The sequence below is a fragment of the Myotis myotis genome, unplaced genomic scaffold (assembly GCF_014108235.1).
Source record: "Myotis myotis isolate mMyoMyo1 unplaced genomic scaffold, mMyoMyo1.p scaffold_m19_p_3, whole genome shotgun sequence".
Taxonomy (NCBI): domain Eukaryota; kingdom Metazoa; phylum Chordata; class Mammalia; order Chiroptera; family Vespertilionidae; genus Myotis; species Myotis myotis.
In genome coordinates this window covers 56,830,378-56,842,452 of record NW_023416335.1, presented here as the reverse complement: position 1 = coordinate 56,842,452, position 12,075 = coordinate 56,830,378, and positions in this window count along the sequence as shown.

Here is a 12,075-nt window from a genome sequence, read left to right as displayed (position 1 = left end):
TGGTTTCCTTTACTTTCAGGCTTCTGATCCGTGTACTCCTATACCTGGAATACCCGCCCTTCCCCATATCTGCTGGGCAAAGGGCCACCATCTTCCAAGACTCAACTCAAGTGTTGCCTCCTTTCTGAAATCTTTCCTGACCAGCCTCCCTTCCTCCCAACCTACATCTCATAGACGAGCCTTATTATTACTTTGTCAGTACCTTTTGCTGTTGTTATTCATCCTCACCCGAGGATATTTTTCCATTGATTTTTTAGAGAGAGTGGAAGGGAGGGGGGAGACAGAGAGAGAGAAATATCGATGGATGTGAGAGAAACACATCAACTGGTTGCCTCTCACATGCGCCCAGGGATTGAGCCTGCAACTGAGGTATGTGCCCTTGACAGGAATTGACCAGCAACTCTTCAGTCTGCAGGCCGATGCTCTGTCTACTGAGCCAAACCAGTGAGGGCTATCAGTACCTTTTTATAATAGTCTCCGCTTATCCACGGTTTTACTTTTCATTGTTTTAGTTACCCACAGTCAACCACAGTTAACAAAATTAAATGGAAAATTCCAGAAATAAACAATTCATAAGTTTTAAACTGCACCATTCTGAGTAGCATGATGAAATATCACACTGTTTTACTCTGTCTCACCCTTTGTTCAGTGTCTCTACACTATATATGTTCCCTGCCTGTGAGCCTCAGTTATCAGATTGACTATCTTGGCAGTGCTTGTGTTTAAGTAACCCTTATTATACTTACCTAGAGGCCCAGTACAAGAATTCATGCATAGGTGGTGTTCCTCCGCCTGGCTGGCGATCGGGGCCAATCGGGGCAGGCTGGCCGGGGGGAGGGACTGTGGGAGATTGGCTGACCATGGGAGATTGGCTGACCGTGGGAGATTGGCTGTGGGAGTGCACTGACCACTGGCCGGCTGGGGGAGGGACAGCAGGAGGTTGGCCGGCCACAGGAGGTTGGCTATGGCAGCGCACTGACCGCCAGGGGGTAGCTCCTGCGTTGAGCATCTGCCCCCTGGTGGTCAGTGCGCATCATAGCAACCAGTCGACTGGTCATTCAGTTGTTCAATCACTTAGGTTTTTATGTATATAGATAATGGATCCAAACCCATTCACATAACTGTCATTACAATACTAGGGGCCCAGTGCATGAATTCGTGCATCTTGAAAGGAACTGTGGGCCACAAGGCTACGGTGGGCACAGAGATGGGTCTTGGCCCATTCTCTGCACCCCCGCCCAGCCCCTCCTGCTGTGGCCCCTGGTCCCACGTGTACCGTCAGCCCCACTCCCGCCGCCGCTACTCCCACGTGCTAACGGCGCCGGCCCTGCTCTCACCCGCTGACAGTGCGGAGTGATCGGAGCCGGTGCCAGCAGCAAGTGCAAGCAGGGCTGGCGCTGTCAATGGGTGCAAACAGTGGCTGCTGCCCTGATCGCCCCTCAGGAGCAAAGGGAGGTGGAGAGGCTCTCAGGGGCTATTGGGGCTGGCAGCCACTGCTCGCATCCACTGATGGTGCCAAGCGATCAGGACTGGTGCCAGGCGCAGGCTGTGGGTGAGAGCAGGGCCAGCATCAGCAGTGGGTGTGAGCTGCAGCTCCAGGGCTGACAGCAGGTGCAAGTGGGACTGGCGCCAGCAACAGGTGCAAGCACTGGGCAGGATTGCGGCACATGGGAGCAAAGAATTTTCAGTAACCATCAGAGGCTCGCCCCAATGACAACAACCAGCGCCCTGCCTTGGTCTGGTGCTCCCACTCACCTGTTCCACGATCCTGCTGCAGCAGACACCGGCCATGTTCCGCGCTCTGCCACCTGCTGCTGGCACCTGCCATGTTCCGTGCACACCCCCTGGTGGTCAGTGCATGTCATAGTGACCAGTTGTGTAGTTGTTCGGTTGTTCCACCATTCATTCTATTTGTATATTAGGGTTTTATATATATAGATATTGATATAACTGTTCTATTTTATTATTAGTTAATCTTGTTTATCTCTTATTAATTAAACTTTATCATACACATGTATGTATAGGAAAAAGGTATAAATATATAGAAATACATGTAAATATATAGAGATATAGGTATAAATATATAGAGAGAGAGGGAGAGAGAGAGAGAGAAAGAGAGAGGACAGTACAAGGGATTGTTTAGGAGGGATTTTATACTTTTTCAAACTTTTTTAAAAAATAGAACATTTTAACTGATGAATAATTATTAAAAGCCAGGAGTGTACCAGGCTCAGTTCTTATTCAGTAGGCTAACAAATACAAGTGAAATACCAAATAACTTATTAACTTATCTGATTAAACAAAATATATTTTATAGAAATTGTTTTAAATGCATTGCAGATAGAAAGAGAATATATTTTATACTTATAGATCTTATGTTACCTAAATAATTATTGATTAAAAAACAGCTAACCCATATTGTAAATAGAAGTTAGAAAACCACCAGTTATTTATTTCAGCCAGAAAAAAAGAAAAACCTGGGGTGGTTGAGAATCAGTCCAATTAAGTATTAGAGGAACAAAACAAAACATTAAAGGATAGTTTAATCTGCTTTGCCAGATATTGTTGCCAATACACAATTGAAAAGTTAAGATACACAGTGACTTAAACCAGGACATAAGAGCAGAAAGGAAAAAATTACAAACAAAATGTTGATGTTTGCTTGAAGCAAGTCTGTCATTTATTGCCTAAGTCAATCAAACTAAGCACACAATTACAGAAACACAAGGGGCCTGCCATGCGAATCACAACTCAGCTCAAGATAACTTCCTCACTACCTCCCCCTTCCAACCAATTTCTCTCCCTAAACCCTTTTATATATGTCAGACATTTGAGCAGGAAATAGATACTATCCTACATGTAAAAACAAGAAATAAATTTATTATAAGGATTAAGTGCTTATAAAACTGTTGGAAGGGCTTGAGGAGACGTAGCCAGGGGTGACTTTGGAAATACTGGATTCAAAAACGCTCCACCACAGGAATCAAGAAGACTCTGCCATCAACCCAAGTGCTGCAGTCTCAACTGTCTTATGACGCCCACAGTGCAGGTGACAGAGAGATTGATGTCAGGTGCTGTGCCTGCCTCTCAACATTCACAACGCTGAGCTTTGCTTACCACCAGTTGTATCAGACACACAGCATCTGCCTCTCTTCTGCTTTCCAAGTCTCATGCAAATGCATCTATCTGGTGGAACCTATTTTACAGTGAGAACATTAGCCTGGGGAAACTGCACTTTTGCTTTCTAGGCCTTTGCAACACAAGACAAGACATAGAAAGAGGTGAAAATGGATGTTTAGAGCCTATTGACAAAATCAAATTGCCCCTCCTGTCTAGTAATTGTAGAACCACCACTGCTCCATACACATCTACTGAAGGACTAAGAATATTTTCCTCTAGTTCTTTAATGTCTGTTTTCCCTTACAAGACATTAAGGGCCTTGAAGATGGGGCTGTTTTATGTTTATCTCTGTCTCATAGTGAGTGCCTCAAGAATAGTCAGCAAGCTGTGCACAAAACAATGAATTCATAAATGTGCACTGAGAGCCAGGCTATCTTGTGCACCTATAAATTCTTACCTCACTACAAACCTCCATTCCACTTACTTTTAAGATGCATGTACAAAGCAATGGAAGAAATCAACCTAACTCAAGAGTGAATTAGGGAGGTCTGTATTCAAGTCTAGGTTCTGTTTGATATTAAGAAATGTATTGTCTCTGAGCCTCAGTTTCCTTATCTCTCCTTCTTTAGAGAGGCTTGTTAGAATTACCAAATGAGGCAATACATGAAGAGCACATGGCAGATGCTGAGCAAAGACTAGATTTTGATCCCACCCAACTCCCCACTGAGTCCCACCCTTTCTGTGTCTCTTAGTCTATCTCCTGTGTCTCTAATAGGGAAGATAAGAACTAAGAATACTGCAATATGAAAGACACTATACAGAAAATTGATTTAAACCTTTTTTTGCTGTAACTAATCATCTTAATTACTTTGTCTATTCAGTCTTTTATCTAAATATTTCAAATGATTTTATAATCAAGAATTATAACACATAATTGATAACTATAATAGCTGAGGTGAAGGGGCTGAATGATTTGTCAATTTGCTGATGATCTTCATAAAACCAGCAGCCTAGTGACTTTTTTTATTATAGATTCACCTTTATCTTTTATTTATTATTTTTTACTCAATTTATTGAGGTGACATTGGTTAATAAAATTATATAGGTTTTAGTTGTATGATTCTATAATACATTATCTGCATCTTGCATTGTGTATTCCCAATGCCAAGTCAAGTCTCCTTACATCACCATTTATTCCCCCTTTACTCTCTTCTACCTCCCCCCACCCCACCTCCTTTCTTTCTGGTAATCACCATACTGTTTTCTGCATCTATAAGTTTTGTTCTCTTTAAACTTAATCCTTTCACCTTTTGCACCCAGACCCCCAACTCTCGTTCCCTCTGACAACTGTCAGTCTGTTCTCTGTATCTATGAGTCTGTTTCTATTGTGATTGTTAGTTTATTCTGTTCATTAGAATCCCCAACTTTGTTCTTCTTTCTCAAGATTTCTGGGACTATTCAGGGTCTTTTGTGGTTTTATATAAATTTTTCTATTTCTGTGAAATATGCCATTGGTATTTTGATAGGACTGCCTTTGCTGTGTCCCATAGATTTTGAGTTGTTGTGTTCTCATATTCATTTGTTTCAGTGTATCTTTTGATTTCTTCCTTGATCTCATTGTTAACTCATTCATTATTTAGTAACACGTTATTTAGCCCTCAGGTCTTTGTGTGTTATTCAGTTTTTCTTGTGATTTATTTCTAGTTTCATACCAGTATGATTAGAAAAGATGCTTGAGCTTGGCCAGTATGGCTCAGTGGTTGAGCTTTGACCTATGAACCAGGAGGTCAAGTTCGATTCCCGGTCAGGGCACATACCCTTGTTGTGGGCTTGATCCCCATTGTGGGGGATGGAGGAGGCAGCCAATCAATGATTCTCTCTCATCATTAGTGTTTCTATCTCCCTTGCCCTCTCCTTTCCTCTCTCTGAAATCAATAAAAATATACTTTTAAAAATAAAAAAAGATTATTGATATGACTTTAATCTTCTTAAAGTTATTGGGATTTGTTTTCTGTCTTCACATGTGGCCTATCCTAGAAAATGTTCCATGTGCACTTGAAAAGAATGTATACTCTGCTGCTTTGGGGTGAAATGCTCTGAAGATATCAATTAAATTCATCTGATCATTTTAGGCCACCATTTCCTTATTGATTTTTTGTCTGGAAGATCTATTCATTGTTAAAATCCCATACCATGACTGTATTACTGTCAATTGATCCTTTTATGTCTATCAAGATTTACTTTATATATTTCAGTGCTCCTATGTTTGGTGCATAAATGTTTACAAGAGTTATATTTTCTTGTTGGATTGATCCCTGTATCACTATTTAGTGTCCTTCTTTATCTTTTACTGTAGCCTTTGTTTTAAAGTCTATTTTGTCAGATATAAGTATTGCTACACTAGATTGTTTTCCTTCTTATTCTAATGAAATATCTTTTTCCATTCCTTTTCTTTCAATCTGTATGCATCTTTCATTCTGAGATGGGTCTCTTGTAGACAGCATATATATGGGTCTTGTTTTCTTATTCATTCAGCTACCCTGTGTATTTTGATTGAAGCATTTAAGCCACTTACATTTAAAGTGATTATTGATAGGTCCATAATTATTGCGATTTTAAACATTTAACTATGTTCCTGTTTTCTTCTTCTTTTTCTTCTTCTTAAAGAAGGGCCTTTAATATTACTTGTAATACTGATTTGATGGTAACAAACTCCATTAGCTTTTTCTTTTCTGGGAAGTTCTTTATTTGTCCTTAAAATTTAAATGATAACCTTGTTGAGTAAAGTAGTCTTGGTTGTAGGTCCTAGCTTTTCATCCCTTTGAATATTTCATGCTAATCCTTCTGGCCTGTAATGTTCTCATTGAAAAATAAGTTGCCAGCCTTGTGGGTGCTCCCTTGTAGGTAACTAACTGTCTTTCCCTTGCTGCTTTTAAGATTCCCTGTTTGTCTTTAACCTTGCTATTTTAATTATGATGTGCCTTGCATATGCCATTTGTGAAGCTAATTGGATCCTGCTCTGATGTTGTCTGAAGCTGACCTCTGGATGTGTTGGTTATGGGACTTCTTGGGAGGTACTGTGGTACAGGCCAATGTAAGACACTGCTTGTGACTGGCCTTGGACAATCTGTTTGGAGCTACAAAGCAATCCACAGTTTGTGGCTGCCTCTGCTTGCCCTGGGTGTATATGAGAATGATCAAGTTGTACATCAAGGCTGACTTTTACCACCATCAGTCCCAGGGACAGGTCAGCAGAAGTCCCAAGGCACCCCAACATCTGCCTCTGCCTGCCAGCTGCCTATTAGGCACAGTCACTGAAAGAGCCCCTGGCAATACTTGAGTTGCGTGAGGTAGGTTCTCAGTGAGTCACAGGGTAGGAGTGAGTGGTATTCACCAAATTGATATAGGTTCAATCTCAGTTCTAGTGCTGGGTTTGAGGCCCCTCAGCAAATGCCCTATCTAGCTGCCACCCACTGACTGCTCACACATCTTTGTCAGGGGATGGGGTCCCAAGGAGTTTTCAGGGTGAGGTCAGCAGAATTTATCAGGTCCCAACAGACCAAGATTTGGCTGTGTGGAAGGAGGGCTCTGCACCAGTCAGGCATGCAAGGGAAAAATGTTCCCATCCTAGAGCCACACAACTCAATCTGTCCCAGATTCTGCCCAGAGCCCAATCTCAGCAGGGCAGGGCCACCTGTCAAGCTTGGGGGAAGGTGCGGGGTATGGCCTCTGCCCCAGAGACACACAACTCAGTCCATCCCTGATTCTGCCCAGCCCTTGGCAGGGCAGAGCCACCAGGAGTCCGAAAGGTGGGGCCACTGGGGGCCCAAAGATTGGGGCTAGTGGGTCTCCCATGAGGGAGAGACATCATGAGGGAGAGGCACAGCTCAGCTCATGGGAAAGTAGGGGAATGGTCCCCACCGGAAAGCCACACAACTCAGTCAATGACCACCCCCCAAGTCTACCCAAACCTCTACACCCTGACCCAGGCAGCTGACTCTTCAGCAGGGTACGAGCTTCCCAGAGGGCAGGTAGGGAGTCCAAGGGGTGAGACTATTGTATTTCTCCAGGCTGATGACACATGGAAGAGAGTGCTCCACCCAAAAGAGATTGCCTCTGCAATGTGGGAGAGAAACTCCGAGCAGGAATCTTGCCCCTTCAGCTCTCTTCCCAGAGCCACAAACTCTGGTCTGCTCCACCCTCCCTCCTTCAGAGCCCAGGGGAAGTGGCTGCAAGTAAGATTTTGTGCATTGGCCCTTTAAGAGGGTGTCTGTGTTTCTAGCAAACTGCCTCCTCTCCCTGGCAAACAGAATCCCTGCTGATTTTCACAGCCAGAGGTTATGTGGGTGACTCTTCCTGGTTCTGGTGCTCTGGGCTGGAGAGCCCAGTTTAGGATTGAGACCTCATGCTTCTCAGGTGCACCCCACAACTGAGATATCTCTCCTAAATCTCAGCTGCTGCACCTGGGAGGAGGGCCTCTTCACATCTCAGGCCTTTCCACCAATCTCAGTGTGGCTTCTCCGGTAAATCCTCAGTTATAATTCTTCAGCAAGGTTTCAGTTGGCTATTCGGGTTGGTTGTTCCATAATTTAGTTGTAATCCTCCTTTGGTTTTGGGCGGAGGTGAGTGTACCTTCTACTTACTCCGCTGCCATCATGGATCTCCAGCCTAATGATTTTTTTTTTATTCTTATTGTTTGTTAATCCTCACCTGATAATATTTTTCCCATTGATCTTTAGAGAGAATGGAAGGGAGGAATGTGGAAGAGAGAGAGAGAAACATCTCTGAGAACGACACATCAATTGCCTCCCGCACCTGCCCCAATTGGGGGCCGGAATCAGACCTGCAATCCCAGTACATGCCCTTGACTGGGAATCGAAGCTGTGACCCTTCAGTGTGTGGGCTGACGCTCTAACCATTTAGCAACACCAGCCAGAGCACAGCCTAGAGATTTTTTTGTTGTGCTTTTTTTGTTTTCATGTACATGTGTGTTTTAGTTCTTGATATTTAAAATATGATCATCTAGAAAGGCCTTTTTGAAGATGAATTGCTGTCGAGTGGTCTGACGAAAATTACATTTTTAAGGGCAGAGAAGGAGCTGAATTGAAGGGACAGGATCTGAACTATCAGATCACTTTTCTGCTTCTAATCTGTGGCAATTTAAGGATCATTTTGCATTTTATTGTGTAGTTTATTTCCCCTCAGATTCCTGAAGCTTCAATCTTTTGTGCATTCACATGTTGCGGGGGTGTCACAGACCGAATTTCTATCCCCGATCCTCCCACTCGTCAGCATTGCTAGGTTAAGTCAAAACCTCTGGGTTTTGGCGCCTCATCTCTAAATTGATGGAACTGAGTAATCTCCATCCCAGCTCAATACTTCTGTGAGCCTATGTACATTTCCTAGGTCCCTGAACAGTGAGGGGCCAACTGTATTTTTCATCCATGGCACCTGAGAAGCCAAAAATACATTCTCTTTCTGAGTAGAAGCAGCAGCAAGCAGTACAAAAAAAGGTGAAATGCTATATGTTCTTGCCAGAATGAGGAAAAGAGACCATAGGATTGGAGTTGAGAGCGGCATTCAGGGTTCAGGCAAAGCTGGAGAGGAAGCTGAGACGGCAGCTTATAAACAAGATGCAGAGATGCTCGGGAAGCCTGCACAGTCCCACTCTGGCAGGCACTAACTACAGTTGAGCTGTTGATGGTTCTGTTTAGTGATGTAATCTGCAGTTCTTTAATAAAACGCCAAATAATTGAAAGGGTATGTTTACGCAGGAGCTTTCTGTATAATGACTTGGCTCATTCCATGGGTTCATCTAATCTGCATAGGCATGCAAAAAAACTAAAGAACAAAATGTAAAAAAGATCAGAAAATAATACCACAAAAAAAAGGGACCTTTGAAAATGGGTAATCCAACTCTGATCCACCCTCATTCCCCTTTCTCTTTGTGGATGATAAAAATAAGGATGAGGAAAGAGGTATGTGGGTGACTCTTCCTGGCTCTGGTGCTCTGGGCTGGAGAGCCTAGCTTAGTGATTTACTCAAGTTCATCCAGCTTAACAGTATCTGAGTTAACTTAAGCCATCTGATTTCTAGGTCAAATCCCACTAAAGTACGGATCATATTTATATATGCCTTTATGAGTCATACTTGGCTAACCCTGGACTTAATCAGAATCAGAAACCCATTCCAAAGTATATATTTAGGCTGGGCCTAACCAAATGGTTGTCCGTTTGATCTGAATTTGCCCTGGAGGTCCAGGCTGGAAGCCCCACAGGCCTCAGGGACTCCTACATGTGAAATCTGCATGGGTCCCATTGTCTTCTTTGATCAGCCGTCCATAATACCTCTTACGTGTCAAATGCTGCCCATGGAGTTTCTGACCCTATAGAGCAATTCATCTGGGGAATCAGACATTCTATTAGTCAGATCTTATTAAAGTACAATTTTAATTTTTTTAAAACTCTGAACACCCCAATGGCTTACTCAATAATAATCATTTATTTCTCACTTATGAGTCTGCAAATCAGCTTGGATTCTGCTGCTCTTTGCTTTATGTGTCTTCTCGTTCTGAGACATAACATGGACTGAAAGGGTAGCTCCTATCTAGATATCCTGTTCTCACGGCAGATAGTAAGCAAAAGGTTGAACTAAACCATACAGCATATATAAGGTGCTGTACAAAAGTACACAAACCATGTCCACCCACAGTGTCTTGGCCAAAGAAAGTCATATGGCCCATCCTGACTATGGGACAGTAAAGCGTCATCTACTTGGAGTCATGGCAAGAGTCAGGAGGTATGCTACTCTCACAGGGAAAGGAGCAGATCATTGGAAACAATAGTAACATGCCATGGCATAAAAATTATTGTATGTGAATGATACTTTCTTGAAACATAAAAAAAAAAAGCAACCAACTGCCTGCAGCAAATCGATTAAAGAGATTGAAAGAGACAAAAACATGCTCCAAAGACTTTGCAAGATAAATAGGAGTTTTCTAGTCATAAAGGGATGAAAAAAATAGTATGAGAATTAGCATGAAGGCATTAAATTACATATATTCATAAAACTCTGAATAATCCTGCAGGAATAAATTGTGTTTGTTTTACAAACATCTTCTTTCCACCTTAGATTCTTTAGAGTATAAAACACATACAAACACACACACACACACACACACACACACAAATATAGCCATAATTCAAGGGTAAAGCTAGGAAATAGTTACGATTTAAGAGATGAGGTTATTTACCTACAGTTGATAGACCTTTCTCAAACCTCTGAGATGAAAGGAAATGCAAGAGGAATGGTCAGTTACCATTCCTCACTACATTCAGAATATTAAAACAAATCAGAAGATGGATTTGGTTGCAGGTAAAATAAAGTAAGTATTCACCACCCTGTCTCTCCCATTGAATGTAGCTATAAAATTTATAGACAGAATTTAAGGAGCAGCTAATTATAGGTTCTGAAAAGTAGTAGGTGTATTAGGAAAGCAGAACCAAATCCAAAGAGTTACCACACTGGTGGTGAGTTTACCACTATTTCTCCAGTAGCTCCAGCCAGGTCTTGGAGGAAATACCGGAGGGGGCATCAATGAGTACGGAGAGAGCCACAGAAAAAGCTTACCAGTTCAGGCTCAAGGAATGGGAAAGAAATCTATTGGTAACAACAACAACACCTGGGATAGAAGGCACCTAGAACTCTGTGGAAGAGAAATGTCTTCTCTGATTGGTCCTAAGAGAATGTGTAAACCTCTGTTGCTTTTTCTCCTACCAGTTCTTTCACTTCTTGGCTCCAGACATGGACTCAGTCATGGGGTTCCATGGCAGTGTGTGATAAGTAAAGTCCTAACGTTTCTGGCCAAAAGATTAAAAAGCATCTCCAAGGAACCAGAAAGTGCCAGGGAGGTCACTGGAAAGGAAGCACTCAGGAAACCGATTCCATAAAGTAGTTTATGACCACAGAAATTCATCTCAAACTGCAGGTGTGTGCATTTAATCCTAAATAGCATAATGAAGACTTTGAAAACTGAGCCAAGATTTAGACTACTATCCAGACTTTAGAACTGCCCACTGGGTGATGCACATATGAAACAGATCAGAAGAGCAGTGAAAAGGCTTTGGAGATGGGAGAACATTGAAACCACACACAACTGATGGTTAGTGGAAATGTGCAGCCTGAATCCAACTGGACTGACTGACGGCTAAAAAAAAAAGAAAAAGAAAAAAAAATCAACACTTTCCATTGGTTTTAAATGATATGTAGAGTTTCATGATATTTCAAATATCCAGTGGAAAAGAAGATAAATAGATGTCAATAACAAGGTGACACAGATGTTGAACATATCTGACAAAGACTTTAAAGCAGCTATTATAAAACAGCTACTGTTCAAACAATTGTGAACACAGGTCACACAAATGGAGAACTAGTAAATGTTGGCAAAAATAAGTAAAAGAATCAAATAGAAATCCTAGGAGTGAAAAAATATAGTAACCAAAAAAGTAAAACTTACTGTATGGGCTTACTAGCAAAATGGAAATAACAGAGAAAGATTCAGTGGACTTGAAAATAGATAAATAGAATTTATCCAATCTGAACAACACAAAGAAAAAATGTTTGTTTGTTTTTTTAATGAACGAAGTCTCAGGGACTTCTGGACCAATATCAAAAGGTTTAATATTTATGTCATCAGAATCCTTGAATAAAAGAAAAGAGCAACATGCAGAACAAAATATTTGAAAATTACAATGATAAAATCTCCCTAACTTTGTTAAAATACATAAAATGTAGTGATCCTCATCCATGATCAGTCTCCTGAAAACTAAACACAAAAATACCTTGAAAGCATCCAGACACATGTGAATTAGTTATACAAGAACAATGACTTTAATTACTAAGCATTTCTTACTAGAAACCATGGAGGCCAGATAAAAGTGGAACATTTATAGAACA